The sequence below is a fragment of the Branchiostoma floridae genome, chromosome 2 (assembly GCF_000003815.2).
Source record: "Branchiostoma floridae strain S238N-H82 chromosome 2, Bfl_VNyyK, whole genome shotgun sequence".
Lineage (NCBI taxonomy): Eukaryota > Metazoa > Chordata > Leptocardii > Amphioxiformes > Branchiostomatidae > Branchiostoma > Branchiostoma floridae.
In genome coordinates, this window is record NC_049980.1 from 135,408 (window position 1) to 159,455 (window position 24,048).

Below are 24,048 nucleotides of genomic sequence, written 5' to 3' on the forward strand. Positions count from 1 at the left end.
TTTTTGGCGAGTTCTATCCAAGCACAAGCAAGAGGCTTGTTCTTACATGCGTGAAGAAAAACCTGACCTAGCATGTACATGTGTCTTTTGAATAGATTTGATTTCTTTGCTTAGCTTGCCGTTTCAAATACTTGAACAGTTAGATAATCACCTAAGTCGTGACTATAGGTAACTTTCAGTACCAGTGTAGGTAGATTATTTGTGCGTGGACAACTGATTACAAATTTTGGATTAGAAGTAAACTGTCTCAAGTAAGGCTAACAGATATATGTATCTGACAATGCTTATTAGAGCCGCGCAGTTTTGCTTCCAAAGGCACTTTATCCTTGTGGATCAAAAGCGTCGCCTACCAATATTCATTTAAATTGCAATTTTCGAATAGTCACGTTGATGTTGAAGTAATGCATTATGCTGTTTACAACACATAAGAAAGATACATACACTATAACGATAATGCGTACACAATCTTAAACACAGTCTGAAATTGTAAAGAGAGGTCAGTGGCCATACTAATTATAGAATATACACTAGCATGCATACTATTTCTAAAACCTGTACAATACAAGTACATCATGTGTTTTCCCTTGCAATTATATTGAATATTAAAAAAAAATTAAAAGACTCTCTGAAGAAATCTCTGGCTTCAAAGGTCAGCCCTTGCTGCTGAACGAGAGGCTTGGCGACACACTATAAACCAGTCAGTCTCAACCTTTGAGAAGAGAGAGATTGTAATTGTGATAGACTTGAATTGTACTTTGCAATAGAATAAACCAATGCAAAACAAACAAACACACGAAGAGATTTCGAAAAAGAGACTTAAATATTTTCTAAACAAATCAGTCAACGTGCATCGAGTACCAAACGTTGTAATGCACCAAACATTATTCTGTGCTCAAACATTCTTAAATTAATTATAGTAGTGTCTTATGTTACACAATATTCATTAACTCCGGTTGGTGCAAAAAAATTTACAAAATGTATATATCATCTGGTTAGCAACTGGTTATATTACACCGAACGAACCGTCACATCTAGCTTTTGCACATCTATCTGAAAGCGTTCTTTAAAACTACCCAGAGAAGATGCCCCTACTGTGCTTTGTGATAACAAATTCCAATCTAAGATAGTTCTGGGAAAGTACGAATTTTTGAACACATCAATCCTAGGTTGGTAACTCTGGTATTTGAAGGCATGACTGTTTCTTGTTCTTTTTTGAGCTGGAATTAGATACTTATCAGTTGGTACGTTCACCAGCTTATTGGTCTGTTGCTGTGGCAAGGACCCAGTAAATAACCATGGCAAAAAGGATTGGTGACAACATGCATCCTTGTCGAACACCGCTTACCACCTCAAACCATCCACTGTATTCCTCACCCGTCCGCACGCAGCACTTTGAGTTAGTGTATATTTGTGTCAGTGATCAAAGAGTTACTGCTAAGAAATATGTTAATTCTACTCAATTTAATCGATCCAATACAAAGACAACTTTACGGAAGTCAAACATTCCATTACATAAACTTAAGAACAAACGGAATCGATTATACAGAATTTACACAGCATCAATTCCAAGCAAAAGCCGAATACATATAGCAAACTTGACGCGAATTCTGTAAGGTTCATTTTGTTTCTTACTACTGGATCGTATAAATTCCGTAAACTTCATATGCACCCCGCATGAACGTCGTAAAATCTCCGTAGATGACGTCTGAATGCTTAGTCATTCATATATTGGAGAATTTAGCTTCTGTATGGAGCAGAATTGCCCCCTAGCAATTCAAGAGATTATTGCAGAACTATTCACTAATAGATGCAAAAATGATATGAATTGCTAGGGGGCCTCAGTGATACATGGCGTTTGCTACATGCCCCCAATGACTCGACTATTGTACAGGTTGTAAATGGAGTTTCCTAGCTGGTTGGAATAGAGAACTTGTTAAATTGGCTATCACAGTGAAACTTAAGCATTCATAAGAATTTTTAGATGTTAATGAAATATACCTGTGACCAAACAAATGAGTTTACGGTTCAAGGTTCAAGGTTACGAATTTTGCGGAGTTTATACGAGTTCTATAAAGTACATACGAGTTTCGCGAACATCAAATATCAGCTTTCAAAAATTATACAAAATCTATGAAATTCTGACGATCCATTACTAAGAAAATACGTTCCATTTCGTGTCCTAAAGATCAAGAAGATTAAATAATAATTCATAGTAGTAATCATATGCAAACCAAGAGTTAAGCTGATGAGAACTCTGCAAGATTCGTATGTTTCTTATTATTGCCGTATGTGCCAAAATGCATCATATTTAACAAATAGTAATTCCAAAGTAAAAAAAAAATGTAGATGTAGATGTAAAAGACCATTTGTACACCATACAGTTGGACGGTTTTCCAGTCACACGCTCGCATCCGTTTTGATGGGTTTTCAAAAAAAATGTCATTCATATAATAATATCAACATGGTCCAGCCAACACTGAATTGTGAGAATTGAAGAAAAATATCTAGAAATGTGTATAGGACTAAGAGTTTAAAATACTTGAAGAGTCATACTCCCTTCTCGGTGTATACACGTATACATTCCGTGTGATGTTCGTTTCTCCGTAACGCGACGACCCAAAGGAGCTAACTTCTCCCAAAGTTCACAACAAAATTGGTCTACACTAGTCGTATGTGTGCTTTATTCCCCCTGTTTATATCTACAACAACAAAACTGAGGCAGTTTGTTTTGTTTAGTTGTTTTTTGTTTAATCTGACACTTCTTACGGAGGCAGTTGTGGTGGTATGCAATTTGTTTGCTTGTTTTCGTTGTTTTTTTTTTCCGTTCCGACAGATCTGACGGAGGCAGTTAAGATTGTCCTTCAGATAAATATTGCATTCTCTTTCATGTAAGATCTTATGTAAAGTCTGTTAAAGGTCACAGACAAATATTGGTTGCTTTAAGGCCACTGTAGACTTCTTATTTAGTACGCCCTACCTGTCGTGTCGTGGCGGGCTCAGCACACTCGAGCTCCGGACCGTCCTTCTGGCGTGGCGGGGCGACATCAGCACACTCCCGGCCGTCCTGCTGGCTTGGCGGGGCGAGAGCTCCCTCCCATCCCTTCTGTTGCCATGGCACGACAGCCTCAACAAACTTCTACCTGGAACCCTCAAGCGGGCGGTAATACCAGCGGGGAAAAGGGACGACAAGGCAAAGCCAGCGCACAACAGGTGACGGTTGGAGACAAAAACGTAGATGCACAAGAATTCATCAATCAGCTTCACGGCAACCCTACGTACGATACTGGAGGGGCTTCAGGTCAGTACCCGTACTTCACTACGTACAAAGTATTGTAGCCTCGTTCGCAGACGTCTGGAGGCTATCAGCTGTGGCATTTATTTTTTGAGGAGCCCTAATTCGCGGTGTTCAATATGGGCTAAGGGTCTCTATGCTCGGAAGTAGCATTTTACCAAACAGAGAACCATATAGCCCATGTTAAACATCGCGAATCAGTCCTACCCAAAAACATAAACGCTACCAATTCAGAAGTCTGCAAAGGAGGCTATAGAAAGAATAGGAAGAATATTTACAGCTGTATTAATAAGCAAGAAGATTTAACGTGTACATACTAAGATAATTAGCTAATGTAGATGTCAATTTATCACTTGTATTTCATAACCTGATCGTAAGAGCAATAAATAAACAATGAAGGTCATTTATTCATCAGTTGCATCGTGTGGTGCAATCAGTAAGGTGTGACCCAACCCCACCCAATAACAAATTCCTTCCTTCCTTCCTTCCTTCCTTTCTTCCTTCATCAATCCATCCATCCATCCATCCATCCATCCATCCATGCATCCATGCATCCATCCACCCATCCATCCATCCATTCATCCATCCTGCCATTCATTCATTCATTCATTCATTCATCCATCCATCCATCCATCCATCTATCCATCCATTCATCCATCCATTCATTCATTCATTCATTCATTTATTCCTTGAATGAGTTCTAGCTGTATGTAGGGCGTTGAGATATGATATTCCGATATCTGTAAAGCTTGTCAGAAAAATCTTTTTATAAAGACTCTAAAGCGAACTCAAGGTAAGATTCCATCGTTTCTGTGTTGCAGAGTACGAAGCCATAGATGATGATGATTGGTGCATGCGAGCACGTGACTTTCTGACCTGCTCTCGACTGTTCAGCGGTGTCAAGGCAATTGTCGTCATGGCAACGCTGACAATATCCCTGATACTCATCGTGATGCCGTTTACCACTCCACGTCCGGATTTTGATATGGTAAATATTCACCGTATCGGGTTTTTTTTTCTTATATTGTAACATTTACAAGACATTTGCAATCAAAGGAAATGCATTACAAAAGCACATCGAAAATGTATATGCAGACAAAGCAAAAGACAAAAAAAAGTAAGGTACAACACACTAACAGACATAATACGAAATATAACAAAACTAGAGTTCGGCGACCTCATACCTCCTTGAAATGTTGAGAGCTTTTGTGAATTTCATGCAAATTACTTACCATTTACATAATGTATGCATGGCGATGTTCATTATTGACTAACGTACACATGTACAAGTATACAATTCCCATCATTAGTCATTATGCGGATTTGCTATTTTTGTATTTATTTATTGATCTTTTAGGGTAGTCCCTAAAGTATATATTATGCAAATCTGTTCCTCATTGGCATATTTGGTATCTGCTTATGTTTCACCTATCATAACTTACATTTGTTACATTTACTGAAGTTCAGCTATTGAAAACAATGGAATTGTACAATTTTTCATTAATTATGCAAATCAAGTCATTTGCATTAAATGTATATCATTATGAATATCTTCGCCTAAGCTACCTGCATGCCAAAAATGATGGCAATCCATCATTCCTTTCTATAGTTATCCTCTTTGGAGTGTCTTGCCAAAATGCCCCTGCAGTTCCAAAAGTAATTGTTAGGAGGCTGAAACTTGCCCCACTTTGTCATGACAATAAAAGCTATCTACCACCCAAATATCAAAACTGTATCTTGTCCGGTACAAGAGATACATTAAAAAACTGCTATGATATAGTAAGCTCATTAAATATGCAAATGTAATATAATTTTGCATAATAAGTATCTTGTATAACATTGTCTAAGGTACCTTCATAACAAAAAATCATGAAAATCCATTGTTACCTTCTTGAGTTATGCACTTCAGAATTTTTTGACAAAAATGCCCCTGCTATCCCAAAACTAGACTTTAGGGGGCCCAAACTTATGTCACTTATTCCTGAGCCAATAGCTATCTAACACCCAAAAAATGGGTCCATTTCTTGTTCAGAACACGAGATAGCAAAACCGGAAGTTTCGCTGCAGTACCAAAGAAAGCCGCTAGGGGGCTCAAAATCTAATCACTTCCAGCTTTCATCACACCCCACCAACACGCCAAGTATGAAACTAATCAGCAAGATGTTCTTGAGTTATCTTGTTGACAGACAGACAGACAGACACACACACACACACTCACGCTAGCCGACGTACACGTTTCTTACCACAGTCACCTCTCAGTAAGACAGCCGGAGCCGCAGAGTTCCCGTTTACAATTTTTATTCAGTCTGTAGCTGTCACAGTCTGGCTGCTTCAGTGGTCCAGGTTCACATGAGCACAGTCTACAAACTTTGGAGAACAACAATGAAATCTCTACAACTTGATTATGGCCTACAATAAAGTAAAGGAACTTCCACAAATAAATACCAGCAATTCTGTCACCTTGTGTTTTTGTTTTGCTTTTACTACAACAAAAGGATTTACTACAACAAAAGTAGATTATTATTCTATAAAAAGTAAAGTACCTAATTTTTAAAAGCGCTTGTATGCCATGCCTTTAGCATTTTGCAGGAAATGCACGAAAAACGTAAAATAAACTTGACACGGTCACACCGGGAGCGTTTTACTTCTCGAATGTTTTTTTATGTGCAAGAGTGTTTGAGAGTTAATGCGAATAAAGTCTACAAATTATATATATATATACCCATTTCTTACCGCTTTATTATACTCTATTCGTTAGTTATTTTCTATTAGTTTTCTACTTGACAAAGCCGAAAGAATGTTAGAAAAATAAGCAGCTAATTTAGTCCAATAAGCATGAAATAATTCCATGTTTTACTTGGTATGGCGGAACAGGTGTCATAATACACCTTTTTAAAGCTGCCATACCAAAATCATAACACAATAATACATCAAATAATGATACATATAAATACAATAGTAAGAACAAATAGCGTAAATGAGCGTTAAACCCAATTCAAGGTAAATCAACTTTACAACACACATTAAACATTATTAAGTAAAATCCATAGAACAGTCATGAGATAGGATAAATTATCGTGTCATTGTATCAAGGCAAGTGGCGCAACCACAGGACAATTTCACATTTTTATTATTTCATTTTATTTTCATTTTATCAAAAAAAATTCGTGAGCATTATGCAAAAAGCCCAATTCGCTAACAAGCAGCCTTCTACTCAAAAACATAAGCATAAAACAAGAGTAGTAAACAACATACATACATAAATAAATACCCAATTGATAATAGAATTTTTAAGGTAAATTTAGAAAAGACAAGTTGGTACTGAATCAATTAGGAGAATATACCTGTACAACGGATATATTTTACATTTTAATGATTAGTTTTCCTGTGGATTGTTGGAGATCCGTAGAACAGTGGTGGTTATAGCTCTGCCTGTCGGTTATAGGCGTCCTGGAAAAATGAGCAATGAGTTATTCTAGGTTACATTTCCAACCGGGGCCCGGTCGGGCTCTTTCAAAAAACAACAAAGAAAAAACAATTTTAAAACGCATGCCAATAATAATGCACAAGATATTGGCTTGAATATTTCTGGTACGTTTCGTATTTTTCTGCCTTTTATTTAAAATTGTAATAGATCCTTAGAATGGTTAGATATTAGTAATACATTTAACAGAACAGACTGACTTACATTCTTAATCCTTGTAATGCTGAGTTGTATTGTTATGAGTTGGGGGTATTTTTTAATGTAAAAGCTGCATACCATTACAAAGCCCATCGAATGGGGAAGTAAATCTGCAGCAGCAGCACAGAACAGGTCAAGGTTTACTTATCTGATAAATCCATCAGCTCTGGGAGGTTAAACTGGCCAAAAAATAGCCAACAGGACAATGGTTAAGGATGGACTAACGTGCTAAGTCAGTTTACTAGAGAGAAGGATTTTTGGAAGTGTGATAGTTATAAGAAGTACCTGGATCAGTCTGGCATATGAAGCGATAAGAAATCTGGTAGCAGTGTGCGGTCATCCACTCGCCTTTCCCTGATCCAGTAAAGGAGGAGTAAAGAACACAATATCGGTCGCCCCAGTTTCTCGGTTCTCGCGCACCCCAGGCGTTGTACGTCCCAAGTGCAGAACCATCCACCCACTCGAAGCTTCCATCTTGGCGCTGATCGCACAGGCCGATCCAGAATGACCTAGTACTGGCGGCCACCGTGTTTTGCATGAGTTGCATGAAGTCGTTGGTCTCAGCGTCTTTGGGCATGGCGATGGTGGCACCATCGTCACGACAGGTCATGGCGGCATCACTAAAAGTCTTGTCTATATCGTAGGCCTTGTAGCAGATTCCCTGCCATGACATGATGTAGCCTTTAGGACAAGTTGCTGGAAAAAAAGTTGAGTCAACAACAGACGCGGGGATTAGTAAAAAGTATTAATTATCACATTTACGTCATTGGAGGAACATATTTTTCATTAAGTTACGCAGTTTTACTTCATACCATCACAACTTATAACAATCTTCTGTCAGTAAAACACTATGTGAAACATGAGAGCAGGAAGATGTACACAAACTATGTAAGTATATCATTGGTAAGGAAAATTGTGATAATCAATGCCACAAGATGTACTTTATCCATTTATGCAAAATACTGGAGTATAGGGATTATTAATAAGGTAAGTAGTATCATTTAATGGAATAATGATAGACAGTGCTCCAGATTTTTCTGTTTGTGCCCCAACAATATTGTTCAATAAACAATCGGAAAAGGCTGAAACCCAAGTTACCTGGCGTATTACTAATGTCATGAAGGCGCTGCTCCAAAGCGGCTCTTCGGTTTCGCTCCTTGTTCAAGTCACGCTTTAAGGCGTCAACAGTAGGGGACAGTTGGCGTATGTTGTCTAGGTCGCGCTTCAAGGCGTCAACAGTGGTGGACAGTTGGCGTATGTCATCTAGGTCGCGCTTCAAGGCACCAACAGTGGTGGATGTGTTGTATTGGTCGCGCTTCAAGGCGTCAACAGTGGTGGACAGTTGGAGTATGTCGTCCAGGTCGCGCTTCAAGGCACCAACAGTGGTGGATGTGTTGTATTGGTCGCGCTTCAAGGCGTCAACAGTGGTGGATATGTTGTACTGGTCGCGCTTCAAGGCGTCAACAGTGGTGGACAGTTGGCGTATGTCGTCTTGGTCGCGCGTCAAGGCGTTAGCAGTGGTGGACATGTCGTCTTGGTCACGCTTCAAGGCGTCAGCAGTGGTGAACTTGTCGTCTTGGTCGCGCATTAAGGCGTCAGCAGTGGTGGACATGTCGTCTTGGTCACGCGTCAAGGTGTCAACAGTGGTGGATATGTTGTCTTGGCTGCACTTTAAGGCGTCAACAGTGGCCGAAAGTTGGCGCATGTCGCATTGGTTGTTCTTCAAAGCGTCAACAATGGTGGACAGTTGATATATCTCCTGCAAACATATAAACGTTCTGTATACATGTACGTACGTTTGAATACCAAACGTAAAAATAATGAAGAGCAGAACAGTCTGGCCTTATTGCATAAACAAATAGAAGCATTGTCATTAAATTGCTTTACAATAGGCGTTATGGAACATGTGTGTTTACCTGTTTATTGATGAACATTAGAGGAGCAAGTCCCAAAGCGACCAGGCTTAGCAGCACGACAATGCCGGCGACCATGTAGCTTTGGTGGTTGCGGATGGAACTACAGAGATCATTAAGGCCGCTTGTTCCATCCGGGTACGCGCGGTCTGTTAAACAGAAATTGGTGTGGATGATCAAAACGTCTATGGAATTATGCTATTTTTACATTTATTATGCAAATTAGGTCTTTGCATTATTAAATCTGATATTGCTACCTTTATTAGTTAGTATGTCACTTGGATAACTATTGGATTGATAACATTTCGTCATCAACTATGTAGATCAGATAGCTAGTCCGGAACCACGAGCTATCAAATCCGAAAGCTCACCCGCAGTGCCAAAAGAGACCGCTTAGGGAGTGGACAAAATCTAATGTTTTCGAGATCGCACCAAGACCTACCTACACGCCAAATATTAGGGGGACTATCTAGGTATTCTCGTGTTATGGTTTTCACACATAGTCATGCACTCACGCACACACACGCGCGCGCACTCACACACACACACACACACACACACACACACACACACACTGATGTTTTTCTAGCCCACACGCACAGATTTGCTTCGCTTTGTATGCCACCATTTTGTTTCACGCAAATGTTGCCGAGAAAAAACTGTTTGGGAGAAAAAAATATCTTAATGTCTGAGACTATTTTAAGTTCTTGTATGGCAGAGAACAAATCGTGTGTGAGACCTATTTCAGCATGTGTTGGGACCATTATTTTAGTGCTTCTGTGGGAGAGAATAGTTGGTCTCTATATATGTGTAAGTTTGCAACAGTTGGCCCCCGACTTCTTTGTGAAGTATATCAATGTAGACATCTTACCGCCAGCTTCTTGCTGATGACTGTTTGAAACATACTGCCTGTGCTTTGCTTTGCGAGGGGCGTTCCTGTAATCCATTGGTGAGCCTGATGTGCCAGCATTATTCCCGGAAGTGCCAGCATCATTCCCGGAAGTGTCAGCATCATTTCCGTGAGTGACAGCATCAGTCCCAGAAGTGCTAGCATCATTTTTGTAAATGCCAGCATCATTCTCGTAAATGCCAGCATCATTCTCGTAAATGACAGCATCATTTTGGGAAGTGTCATCATTCCCGGAAATGGCAGTATCATTCCCGGAAATGCCAGAAGTTCCAGTTTCATTCCCGGAAGTGCCAGAATTATATCCGGGAGTGCCAACATCATTCCCGGAAATGCCAGCATCATTCCCGGAAATGCCAGAATCATATCCGGGAGTGCCAGCATCATTCCCGGAAATGCCTGCATCATTCCCAGAAGTTCCAGCATCATTCCCGGAATTGCGAGCATCATATCCGGGAGTACTAGCATCATTCCCGGAAATGCCAGAATCATATCCGGGAGTGCCAGCATCATTCCCGGATATGCCAGCATCATTCCCAGAAGTGCCAGCATCATTCCCGGGATTGTGAGCATCATTTCCGGGAGTACCAGAAACAATCCCGGAAACACCAGCATCATTCCGAGAAGTGTCATCATTCCCGGAAATGGCAGTATCATTCCCGGAAGTGCCAGCATCATTCTCGGAAGTGCCAGCATTTTTTCCGGGTGTGCCAGCATCAATCCCGGAAATGCTAGCATCATTCCGGGAAATGGTAGCATCATTTCGGAAAGTATTAGCACCATTCCCGGAAGTTCCAGAAGTGCTAGCATTATTCCCGGAAGTGTCAGAACCACTCCAGGAAGAGCCAGCAGCTCCTCTTTCTTGTGACAGGCTACTGTCATCATCATATCTGACAGCATATGGCTCCATGCTATCTGGTCGCAAGTCAGTATAAGGATCCGTGCCCTGGCCCTCCGGGTTCTGCCCGTACACCGGGTTGGTGTCGTCAATTGTAGGAGCTGGCTTCGAGGGCAACAGGTTGCACATGTGCACAAAGGCTTGTTTTGGCTGAAGGGCACCATAGCTGCTTGCTCCACCCGGATACGTGCGGTCTGATAGAACACAGAAGAACTTTAGAAGAACTGTGTTGCACGACAATCGTACATGGTACAATGTATGGCAACAACTATTACGCAAAGTACAAAATAGTGGTATAGGATAAAGCTTAACAACCTAGTTAACATCACGATAAGGGCTAACATAATTCTTTGATATAGTATTACAATGGAGTAGGCTAATCATTACTTTCGGTATTCTTTCTACTAGCAGAGCAGCCCTTGACATATTTGCCTATTTTTGCACATGAGCTTTAAAAACTAGGCATGTTTTTAAACGTTGAACAGTAAGTTTCAATACCAAAGTTGGGCTTACCCATTTGTTTTACTGTCCAAGTCCAGTCTTTGTCAGTATTTGTCATGCCCTGACAAAAACTGGACTTGGACAGTCAAAAATCTAGAATCGAGAATAACACACAGTGCAATAAATCACATAATAGTAAACATCAGTCAAGTCATTGAGACTAAATTCGTAACACAGTACTTATTATATATTTTAGGTATAAGCATTGCTACAATCAACAGCACAGTAGATACAGGCATGCAAATACCTTTTAGGATACAAACATACAAATAGCTAATCGATCTTGTTGATATTACAGTTACTATTGATACAATTATTACCGGTCACATTGGACGCCTTGGTACTTTATATTTTCTTATCTACCATAAGAGAAAGTTTTCATTTTTACGTTATGTGCTCTTTAAACTTTCCTGTCCGTTTGTTTACGTTTGATGATTTAATATGGCGTCGGATGCCGGCGTTGCTTTAGATGCTTGTCAGTATTGCAGAGTCTAGTAGCATAATAGCGAGAATGACGACGACGCAGTTACATTTGTCATAGATTGTAGTGCGATTTTGATTTCTTAGGATTTTCATGAATAATATGACAGAAATAATCACCGACAAGGACCTAAGACAGTCTTGTTACAAGACTGTTAAATTCTTTATACCCCCCTCACATGTAGCGAAAATCGATCAGACGACGAGTCTGCATGATCCTGATGCCGACGAAGAAATGGCAGAGTTCCACCTTCCCGTCAGGGTCATGCCTCCTCGTAATTTAGAGCTCGCAGACTCGTCGTCCGATCGATTTTCGCTACATGTGAGGGGGGTATTAGGGCGCAGTCATATATCACCTCTCAACTCGATTGTTGTACGATCGCTAACTTCGGGCATTTTGGAGGACAAAAACGTACGCCTCCTGCAAAGTTTAACTGTCTTGATCCACAAAATGCTATTGTAGATCCATGTCAGTGTTTTTGTCACAGCCTGAAAATCCTGTAGCATCAAAATCGTCATGCGACGATCGCATGACCAATGTTACCGCGCTCGTACGACACCTGCGCGACTCTCTCGGGAATGCAATAAGTTTGTGACCGTAAGACAATCGTACGACTATTGGTACTAGACCCAGCAAGACAAGGACAATAACGAGGCAAAAACCGCAGGATTACAAAGTTTTACCTGTTTCGGAGCCGTACATAGGGTTGGGTATACTCGCAGCGGCGTCGGCACGTGCCTTGCAATCTGTCTGCTGCTGCTGCATGGGTGCACCGGTTGTAACTGTCGGAACATTTTCAAAAATCAGCCACATACTTTATATGGTAAAACATATAGAAGGAAGACAGGAACAGGGTCACGTAAGAGGACCTGAAAGCGTTTTACCTTCTCCGGAGGCGTACATAGGGTTGGATGTACCCGCAGCGGTGTCCGCAATGGACCACCAATAAGTCTGTAGCCGCTGCATGGGTGCACCTGTTGTAACTGTTGGAAAATTCCAAAAATTAGTCACATGCTTTATATGGTAAAAAAATATAAAAGAGAGACAGGATAGCGCTTTACCTTCTCCGGAGGCGTACATCGGGTTGGGTATACTCGCAGCGGCGTCGGTACCTGCCTGCGAATCAGTCTGTGGCTGCTGCATGGGTGCACCTGTTGTAACTGTTGGAAAATTAAAAAAAAATAGTCACATGCTTAATGTGATAAAAAAATATACAAGGGAGACAGGAACAGGGCCACGTAAGAGGACGTAAAAGCGTTTTACCTTCTCCGGAGCCGTACATAGGGTTAGGTATACTCGCAGCGGCGTCGGCACGTGCCGGCCAATTAGTCTGCTGCTGTTGCATGGGTGCACCTGTTGTAACTGTTGGAAAATTCCAAAAATTAGTCACATGCTTTATATGGTAAAAAAAATATAAAAGAGAGACAGGATAGCGCTTTACCTTCTCCGGAGGCGTACATCGGGTTGGGTATACTCGCAGCGGCGTCGGTACCTGCCTGCGAATCAGTCTGTGGCTGCTGCATGGGTGCACCTGTTGTAACTGTTGGAAAATTTAAAAAAAATAGTCACATGCTTAATGTGATAAAAAAATATAGAAGGGAGACAGGAACAGGGCCACGTAAGAGGACGTAAAAGCGTTTTACCTTCTCCGGAGCCGAACATAGGGTTGGGTATACTCGCAGCGGCGTCGGCACGTGCCTGCGAATCAGTCTGTGGCTGCTGCATGGGTGCACCGGTTGTAACTGTTGGAACATTTTAAAAAATCAGTCACATACTTTATATGGTAAAAAATATAGAAGCAAAACAAAAGCAGAGCGACGTAAGCTGACGTCATGACGTAAAAGCGTTCTACCTTCTCCGGAGGTGTACATAGGGTTGGGTATACTCGCAGCGGCGTCGGCACGTGCCGGCCAATCAGTCTGCTGCTGTTGCATGGGTGCACCTGTTGTAACTGTTGGAACATTTTTAAAAATCAGTTACATAGTTTACATGGTAAAACAATATAGAAGCAAGACAAAAGCAGGATGATGTAAGCTGACGTAAAAGCGTTCTACCTTCTCTGGAGGCGTACATCGGGTTGGGTATACTCGCAGCGGCGTCGGCACGTGCCTGCCAATCAGTCTGTGGCTGCTGCATGGGTGTGGTGCCTGGAGGAAAATTACAAAATCATAAAAAAGGAACCAACGAAATGTATTTAGGAGAACACCAGTCGCTGAATGATTTTATAAAATCACAATAGAACTGTTGAAGAGTTTATATTGAAAGAAAGGTATCGAAAACAATTTTCAATTTTCATTCTACCTTTTTGATCATATTTGAAAAACCACTCATCAATATATTATATTCATTTATGTATTATATTCATTAATGTATGCATCCATAACAACAAAAAAAGTTTCGTTCTTTTTTCTTGGTCTGATGTTGTCAATTTTTTTTACATATTTATATTCAGTAACTGTAATAGTATCATTTTATGAACAACAATCGCGTATGCGACAAATTGTTAGTGCACATCGCACTATCCAAAGATTATTCTTTAGACTGAAGCATTTTGTCGTATTGTAATTCAATAATGACCGGTGATGACGTCATGGTAAACGGAGTGACCAGTTAGGAAACGAGCATCGCGGTTCTGGGAAGATTTACTGTAAATGTGTAAATGTTCGCGGTGGTTTTATGTTCGCAGTTTTCGGGTTGCCAATTCACCGCGAACTTAAAACCACCGCGAACATTTTTCCATGGCAGTAAGAGACTACAGTACATGGTGCTACCGCGAACTGAAAAACAATCCTTTTCCCGCTACCGCGAACTTCAAATGCATTTACAGTACTTTTGAACGAATTTAACGCCTTATGCTCCCCATATACGGGGCTTTACTTCACCATGCGAAATGTTGGATACACCTCTCATTACAACATACTCCAAGCGCGATTCTCACATGATCCATATGGTGAGGTAGTTGGACCACTTATCACTCCACAGGAATAATAAGAATATTGTAATAATCTTCCAATCTAGCATCATCCAAAACCTACTTAGAAAAAAATGTCTACCTGTGTCACCTGATTGGGACTGTTGTTGCCCTCCCGGCATGGTGTGACTTGTCAGGTTTCTGCACAGCAATAATTACACGTCCTGCGTTAAAAGAGGTCCGAAACACTTTGTGCAGAAATGAAGAAATTAGAAACAAAAGATGAAAAAAATCATATTGAGTGGGTGGCAAACAACGCACGTTTTATTTAATACATATCATGCAGACACTTAAGTCTCTTTCTTTGTTTATTTGTTACATAACAATTTTCAAAAGACATTCTACCTTTTTGATCATGTTTGGAAAACTATTCAGATCAATTAAATTCATTTATGTATACACCCATAAGAGAAAAACAATTTTAATTCTTTTTTCTTTGTCTGATATTGTTCATTTTCGTCACATAACAAGAAATCAGTTAACACATGTAACATTTTTGCGTTACAAGCATAGGTTTATATAATTTTTATACAGATTTATAGATTGTCCACAATAAAATACGTACAGGGTTTTCACCAAAGTTGCAAACCCGTGCTTAGTGCTGCAGTGTTTCTGGGAGTTGTCAGGTGGCGTCACTTACACGAGCCAGCTTCACACCTGTCAGAAGGTCAATCAGAATGTAATGTTAAACTGCTTGGGGTAAACTAGTAGAACCAAAGTCGATTCATGCATCTCTTTAATTATCGAATAGATTTTACAACAGATATGAAGAAATAAGTATATTATATTATATCATATCATATCATATCATATCATATCATATCATATCATATCATATCATATCATATCATATCATATTATATTATATTAAGTGTGACATGCAATGGTTTTGATGATGTCGTTTTCCAATTTAAAGTTAATTTCCAGTTTGGAACAAAAAACAATATAGATCCACGGTTGGAGTTTCTTATTAGATAACTAACTCGATGTGCCCTGACCTAACAAATATTTCGAAAGTTGCGAAAAGTACGATTTTTAACAAGTACTCTTCGCAACTGTTTGAATATTAAGACTTGAAGGAAGGATGGAAGGAAGGAAGGAAGGAAGGAAGGAAGAAAGGAAGGAAGGAAGGAAGGAAGGAAGGAAGAAAGGAAGGAAGGAAGGAAGGAAGGAAGGAAGGAAGGAAGGAAGGAAGGAAGGAAGGAAGGAAGGAAGGAAGGAAGGGAGGAAGGAATACATTTTTTAAATTGTCATGCGTTTTTTCAAACGCCCAGCCCGCGTGGGCTTATATATAAGAAACAGATCAACATATAAACAGATAACAGATAAACAGAGCATACAGCATCAATAAATAGTATACAAATTGGATAGGACAGAGCTGGCACGTTTGTCAACAAAAGGCTGCTATGGGTGGAACACAGTTTTGGGTACATCAATGCCATTTTGGCCGATGACGTCATCAATTTGGTGGCTCTAGCCTAAGCCTTTATGGCATTATACGACATGAAAGTTGGTGCAGGCTTCAAAATCCCCCCGGTCTGAATAGGGCTAACGCTAGTTCACCTTTATCCGCAGGGTGACCGGTACCTATATCCGTTGTGTTTATCCACACGGTATTAAGGGATATCAAGTCGACGGACAGTGTTTTCAAGTTGTAATATGTTCAAATATTGTAGTTTGAAACTGTCGTCCGTCGACTTGATTCCCCTAACTACCCGTTTTTCAAGAGCAACGGATATAGGTTACCCTGCGGATAAAGGTGAATTAGCGTTTATAAGCCAGCAGTTCTGACACAGCAGTGCTGCCGATTCTTTCTTCATTTACGACAACAAAAGGAAGTCAGTCTACTGTGACAACAGTGAAGTTGGGTGTTCTGTTAAAGAGGTATATACGTCCAAAAATGGGTGAAATGTACGAAGTTAGCGTGTACAAAATTGTACGAAGTTACAGGTAACTAGAAACAGTGATCGGGAGACTTCGGAAATTGCGAGTGACGTCATCTAACTTCTTTCATATGGTCGGGCCAGGTATACAAAGTATAAAGTTAACTTAGCCCTATGTTACATAAACTAACTTCGTACAGATGGGCAAGGTTGGTTTACGAAGTACAAAGTTGACAAATCTAACTGCGTGTTGATGCGTAGTGATGGTGCAAGATGTACGAAGTTAGCTAAGCCCGCTTGACTTCTTGTTTCTTACGGTGTTTATTGCGCATATTTGAAAAATGTTTTTTTTTACTACGTCTTAAATGTTTTTTGACGTCCCAAAGGTGACAACTTCTCCCAAAGCTCACAACAAAATTGGTCTGCACAAGTAGTATGTGTGCTTAAATCCCCCTGTTTATCAAATATCTACAACAAAAGAGCTGAGGCCGTTTTTTCTTGTTCGTTTTTTTTTTTTGTATGATATGACACTTCTGACGGAGGCAGATGTGATGGTATGCATTTTGCTTTATTGCTTTCGTTAGTGTTTTTTTTTGTTCTGACAGATCTCACGGAGGCAGTTTAGAGATCGTCCTTCAGATAAAAGATTGCATTCTCTTTCATGTAAGATCTTATGTAAAGTCTGTTAAAGGTCGCAGACAAATATTGGTTGTTTTAAGGCCGCTGAGCACTTGTTATTTAGTACGTCCTGCTGTCGTGTCGCGGCGGGCTCAGCACACTCGAGCTCCGGGCCGTCCTTCTGGCATGGCGGGGCGACATCAGCACACTCCCGACCGTCCTGCTGGCTTAGCGGGGCGAGAGCTCCCTCCCGTTCCCCCTGTTGCCGTGGCACAGCGGCTTCAGCACATACCTACCTGGAACCCTCCAGCAGGCCGAAATACCAGCGGGGAAAAGGGACGACAAGGCAAAACCAACGCACCACAGGTTGGAGACAAACAAGTAGATGCACAAGAATTCATCAATCAGCTTCACGGCAACCCTACGTACGATACTGGAGGGGATACAGGTCAGTACCCATACTTCATTGTGTGTTATAGCCTGTCTGAATTTTTTTTCCGTCCCCAAAATTTTGAATGGAAATCCTGTTGAAGGCATGACGATCCTAGGGGGTCCGGGAGTATGCTGCCAAGGAAAATTTTGAAATCTAGACCCTCTGAAATGCTAATTCCTTTATTTTGAGGGGCATACTTTGCTGGTAGACTCAGCTTGGTTCAATTAATGTCTTAGTATGCCCGTTTTTGTCCGTCACAGAGGATGGAATAGGCAAACTTTTTGTCCGTCCCTAGCTGCAAAAAACGGAAGGTTGGATGCTGGCTAGAACCCTGCTTCACTACGTACAAATCATTGTAGCCTCCTTCGCAGACGTCTGGAGGCTACCAGCTGTGGCGTTTATTTTTGGAGGAGCGCTTATTCGCGGTGTTCAACATGGGCTAAGGGTCTCTATGCTCGGAAGTAGCATTTTACCGCACAGAGAACCATAGCCCATGTTGAACATCACGAATCAGTGCTACCCAAAAACATAAACGCTACCACTTCAGAAGTCTGCAGAGGAGGCTATTGAAAGAATAGGAAGCATATTTTACAGCTGTATTAGAAGCAAGAAAAGTTTAACATGTACATACTGAAATACATTAGCTAATGTGGATGTAGTAAGATATCAATTTATCACTTGTATTTCATAACCTGCTTGTAAGAGAAATAATATAATATGTTTATTGCAAGTTCTTGCCCAAGGGCTAATTTAAGGTACAAACAACATGTATAACAAGGAAAATACAAAGGCCGGTGCTAGGAACTACATTCTTTGACTATGCTGTGCTACTGAAGTGTACATTATACTGGTTTTGTTGGGTTTGACTTCTTCATTTTAGGCAGTGGAAGACGAATTTACCCACTTCTTTTATAATGTGTGGGTTCTTTGATTTTAATAATATAATTGATTTCTCGTTGTCAGGAATAGTTAGAAAGTAAGCGTGTATTTTGGATACACGAATAAATAGTTGGTTTCTTATATCATCATAAAAAGAAGAATTAGAGATAAAATGACTCTAGTATTCCACAGCATTTGAGGGGCAATATTTACCAATCCTGTCAGACACAGGTAGCTTCATATATCTCCCCTTTTCTATTCCCAGGGGGGTGGGCACTAATTCTAACACTTTATTAGTCGCAATAAAAAATGGGAAAACCCGGCGGCAATCATGCGGGATCGCCCGGTGACATTGTCCCATCTCCCGGCAACGCGGAATTGCTGTCCGTAAGTGCCAGCGGCGGTGTTGGGACCATGCCTCCCCGAAAGATGACCGAGCAAGTTGTGGTGGGTCCCGGGAGCTAGTGAGTTCATGGGCCGGCGAGAGCTGTGAAACTCCGGCGGCGATTATGCGGGGTCGCCCACCCGATGCTAGCCTTGCAATGTCCGTCACGGGCTCTAGATCGGGCGGCGAGAGCCGTGCTAAGTATGCCTCCAATGTTGGTCGGGCCCGTTGCCGATCAAGACCGCGGAGACACGCCGGCGGGGGCAGTGGCCGGCACGCAGAGCAAGGTCGCTCGGTAATGCCCGGCAGGCGGACTCGCCGCTAAGGACTCCTCCAACCTTGATCGGGCCCGTTGCCGATCGAGAGCGCGGGGACTCGCCTGCGGGGGCAGTGGCCGGCACGCCGAGCAAGGCCGCTCGGTAATGCCCGGCAGGCGGGCTCGCTGGCAGAGACTCCTCCAATGTTGGTTGGTGCCGTTGATGACCGAGAGCTGTGGCGAAACGCATGCTTTAGCGGATGCCCAGGCCTCCAGGCGCCGAGGAGAAGCCCGTAAACTCTTCCGGTCGCGTAAGGCAGGTCCCCGGTCGCGTAAGACAGGTCCCAGTGACCGCTTTGGCGGGCCGGGTGTCGGTGCCAAAGGCCGGTTGGCGCCGATCGGGGTCGACCGGGTCGGGTCCGGACAGCCGGCGGTGATCAGGTCACCAGGCCCCGGCACCCACCCCGTGGAGCATTTTTCAAAAAAGTGCTTTACAGGGTGTCTGACCATGTCGTGGCTCGCTCAATCTACCTTGAGAGAGTGGTCGTTTTTTGACTAGCTCGGCTTTCCGCGGAGCCTGACGGGTTTCTGCCGGTGGCTGTCGAGTCCGGGATGGATCGGCAGTGACCGTGGGTGTGCGGGGAACATGCCTACGGAGAGAAAAGTCGGGATGGTCCGGTGACTTTTCCCTCTCCGGCGGTGCCAACGGACTCTGCACCGGCCGAGCTGTCAGCCGTGGGCGGGCGGTTTGTGTCTCCGACTCCAGCCGACTTCGATCGCGGTGGTGGAGTTCCCGGGCCGTCAAGGCACGAGAGAACGATGCTGCCGTGTCAGGTAGGTCCATGTGACCGCACTGGCGGACGAAGTAACGGCACACGGGGCCGGAGTGGACCGTACCGACCCTGACCGTGTTGCAGGCATGGCGTAATACATTAAGTATTGGCCATGTATTAGCTATGGTACGGCGGTAGTAGGACCCTGACGGGTTTCTGCCGGTGGCTGTCGAGTCCGGGATGGATCGGCAGTGACCGTGGGTGTGCGGGGAACACGCCCACGGAGAGAAAAGTCGGGATGGTCCGGTGACTTTTCCCTCTCCGGCGGTGCCAACGGGCTCTGCACCGGCCGAGCTGTCAGCCGTGGGCGGGCGGTTTGTGTCTCCGGCTCCAGCCGACTTCGATCGCGGTGGTAGAGTTCCCGGGCCGTCAAGGCACGAGAGAACGATGCTGCCGTGTCAGGTAGGTCCATGTGACCGCACTGGCGGACGAAGTAACGGCACACGGGGCCGGAGTGGACCGTACCGACCCTGACCGTGTTGCAGGCATGGCGTAATACATTAAGTATTGGCCATGTATTAGCTATGGTACGGCGGTAGTAGGACCCTGACGGGTTTCTGCCGGTGGCTGTCGAGTCCGGGATGGATCGGCAGTGACCGTGGGTGTGCGGGGAACACGCCCACGGAGAGAAAAGTCGGGATGGTCCGGTGACTTTTCCCTCTCCGGCGGTGCCAACGGGCTCTGCACCGGCCGAGCTGTCAGCCGTGGGCGGGCGGTTTGTGTCTCCGGCTCCAGCCGACTTCGATCGCGGTGGTAGAGTTCCCGGGCCGTCAAGGCACGAGAGAACGATGCTGCCGTGTCAGGTAGGTCCATGTGACCGCACTGGCAGACGAAGTAACGGCACATGGGGCCGGAGTGGACCGTACCGACCCTGACCGTGTTGCAGGCATGGCGTAATACATTAAGTATTGGCCATGTATTAGCTATGGTACGGCGGTAGTAGGACCCTGACGGGTTTCTGCCGGTGGCTGTCGAGTCCGGGATGGATCGGCAGTGACCGTGGGTGTGCGGGGAACACGCCCACGGAGAGAAAAGTCGGGATGGTCCGGTGACTTTTCCCTCTCCGGCGGTGCCAACGGGCTCTGCACCGGCCGAGCTGTCAGCCGTGGGCGGGCGGTTTGTGTCTCCGGCTCCAGCCGACTTCGATCGCGGTGGTGGAGTTCCCGGGCCGTCAAGGCACGAGAGAACGATGCTGCCGTGTCAGGTAGGTCCATGTGACCGCACTGGCGGACGAAGTAACGGCACACGGGGCCGGAGTGGACTGTACCGGCCCTGATCGTGTTGCAGGCATGGCGTAATGCATTAAGTATTGGCTATGTAACCGAGACGGGCCTGCTTGGCCGGCGGGGGACTTTTAACCCGGCACCCGAGGCCCACCCCTCTCGGTGGGGCTCGCCGGCAAGAACTCCTCCAATGTTGGTCGGGCCCGTTGCCGATCAAGACCGCGGAGACACGCCGGCGGGGGCAGTGGCCGGCACGCCGAGCAAGGTCGCTCGGTAATGCCCGGCAGGCGGACTCGCCGGTAAGGACTCCTCCAATCTTGATCGGGCCCGTTGCCGACCGAGAGCGCGGGGCCTCGCCTGCGGGGGCAGTGGCCGGCACGCCGAGCAAGGCCGCTCGGTAATGCCCTGCAGGCGGGCTCGCTGGCAGAGACTCCTCCAATGTTGGTTGGTGCCGTTGATGACCGAGAGCCGGGTCGGGTCCGGACAGCCGGCGGTGATCAGGTCACCAGGCCCCGACACCCACCCCGTGGAGCGTTTTTCAAAAAAGTGCTCTACAGGGTGTCTGACCATGTCGTGGCTCGCTCAATCTACCTTGAGAGAGTGGTCGTTTTTTGACTAGCTCGGGAAACGGCAGCGAGTGGCGAGTGATCGCACACTCTCTCGCCAGTCGTTTTGCTGCCCCGCCGACCAGGCGGCCACTCCCAGCGAGGGCAGCCGGAGGTCGACATCCTACTTGTCGGCGGTTTTCATAAGTAGCACCTCGGACACTTCCTCCGCGGAGGCTGAGTCTGGGTCCACCGCCATTTCTACCTGCGTTGCCAAACAGTGTCTAATTGTGGCACACCTCGTTTTTGAGACAGGAGAGGTGAAGTGATACAGCCTGCATTCTTAGCCGCAAGACAAGTTCTTGTTGTCGTTGAGCAAGAACGTGAGCTCGTGGTATGGAGCGGGCGGTCCGCCCGCACCGAACCACTCTTGGAACGTAGTCGGGCCCGTAAAAAGCGCGGGCCCCACGTTCGGGCGCCTTGAGTGCGCGCCCGTCGTTCCTACTTGCCTTTATGAGGCGCCAGTCGTTTTGCTACCCCGCCGACCAGGCTGCCACTCCCCGCGAGGGCAGCCGGAGGTCGACAACCGGCTAGGAAGGCGGCCGTTCCTCCGTTCCTGCGGGCGAGGACGTCCGTGCCGAGGGCGTCCGGAAGCAGCGCCGGGGCCGGCCTCCGCGGAGGCAGCGCCCGGGTCAACCAGGGACCCAAACGGCGACGGCTCGCCCCTTCCGTCTGCGTGCGAGTACGCCTTGCGGTCTTGGCAGTTCGAGACCCGGCCGTCCGTCTGCTCGGCAGACGCGTCGGTCGTGAGAGTGCGGGACCGTTCCCTCGCGGGGACGGCTCGGGCGTTGAAGGGAAGCAACGGTCAGGTGTGGTCGGGAGTTCTGCGCTCAGGCTCCCGTGGGTTTGCGGCACCGCTGCGCATTCCCAATTTACTGTAGCTACGGACTTTGGCGGTGGCGGTTCTCGGGTGCTTGGCGCGGTCCCGGTCGAGACGCCTAGAGCGTCTCCCGGCGCGACTGTGACGCCCGCCCGCCTTGCCACCAGGGCGTCCTCGCTACCTGGTTGATCCTGCCAGTGGTCATATGCTTGTCTCAAAGATTAAGCCATGCACGTGCAAGTTCAACTGTCCCAGTGAAACTGCGAATGGCTCAGTAAATCAGTTATGGTTCCTTTGATCGTCACATCCTACATGGATAACTGTGGTAATTCTAGAGCTAATACATGCGGAAGAAGCGCCGACCTCACGGTTTGGCGTGCATTTATTTAGACCAAGATCCAACCAGGGGTTCGCCCTGGTCCTTTGGTGACTCTGGATAACCCAGCCGATCGCACGGTCTTCGGACCGGCGACAGATCATTCGAATGTCTGCCCTATCAACTATCGATGGTAGGTTCTGTGCCTACCATGGTGGCAACGGGTGACGGGGAATCAGGGTTCGGTTCCGGAGAGTTAGCCTGAGAAACGGCTAACACATCCAAGGAAGGCAGCAGGCGAGCAAATTACCCACTCCCGACTCGGGGAGGTAGTGACGAAAATAACAATACGGGACTCTTTCGAGGCCCCGTAATTGGAATGGGTACGCTTTAAATCCTTTAACGAGGATCTATTGGAGGGCAAGTCTGGTGCCAGCAGCCGCGGTAATTCCAGCTCCAATAGCGTATATCAAAGTTGTTGCGGTTAAAAAGCTCGTAGTTGGATCTTGGGACCGGGCTTGCGGTCCGCCGCGAGGCGTGTCACTGCTCGTCCCCGGCCTTTCCTGCCGGATTCTCCCCGGTGCTCTTCACTGAGTGCCTCGAGGTACCGGAGCGTTTACTTTGAAAAAATTAGAGTGTTCAAAGCAGGCCTGGCGCCTGAATTGTGGTGCATGGAATAATGGAATAGGGCCTCGGTTCCTATTTCGTTGGGTTTCGGAACGTGAGGTAATGATCAAGAGGGACGGACGGGGGCATTCGTATTGCGGCGGGAGAGGTGAAATTCTTGGATCGCCGCAAGACGAACCACTGCGAAAGCATTTGCCAAGAATGTTTTCATTGATCAAGAACGAAAGTTGTGGGCGCGAAGGCGATAAGACACCGCCCTAGTCACAACCATAAACGATGCCAACCAGCGATCCGCCGGCGTTGCTTCGGTGACCCGACGGGCTGCTCCCGGGAAACCTGAGTTTTCGGGCTCCGGGGGAAGTATGGTTGCAAAGCTGAAACTTGAAGGAATTGACGGAAGGACACCACCAGGAGTGGAGCCTGCGGCTTGATTTGACTCGACACGGGGAAACTCACCCGGCCCGGACACAGTAAGGATTGACAGATTGCGAGTTCTTTCTTGATTCTGTGGATGGTGGTGCATGG

The 24,048-nt window shown here is 45.1% G+C and overlaps 1 long non-coding RNA gene across 3 annotated transcripts; it reads right to left on the reverse strand.

Annotated features, from left to right (window-relative positions):
• Window positions 1-2,507: 2,507 nt before the first annotated feature.
• On the reverse strand, window positions 2,508-23,501 carry LOC118406222. Of its 3 annotated transcripts, none has more exons than XR_004830004.1 (3): window positions 23,176-23,501; window positions 3,119-3,124; window positions 2,508-2,522 (listed from the first exon to the last, which is right to left on the reverse strand). It is a non-coding gene; the product is annotated as an uncharacterized LOC118406222 (long non-coding RNA). The 3 variants fall into 3 exon arrangements; XR_004830006.1 differs by having other exon boundaries at window positions 2,509-2,522; window positions 23,167-23,501; XR_004830005.1 differs by having other exon boundaries at window positions 2,511-2,522; window positions 23,012-23,501.
• Between the last annotated feature and the right edge of the window lie 547 nt (window positions 23,502-24,048).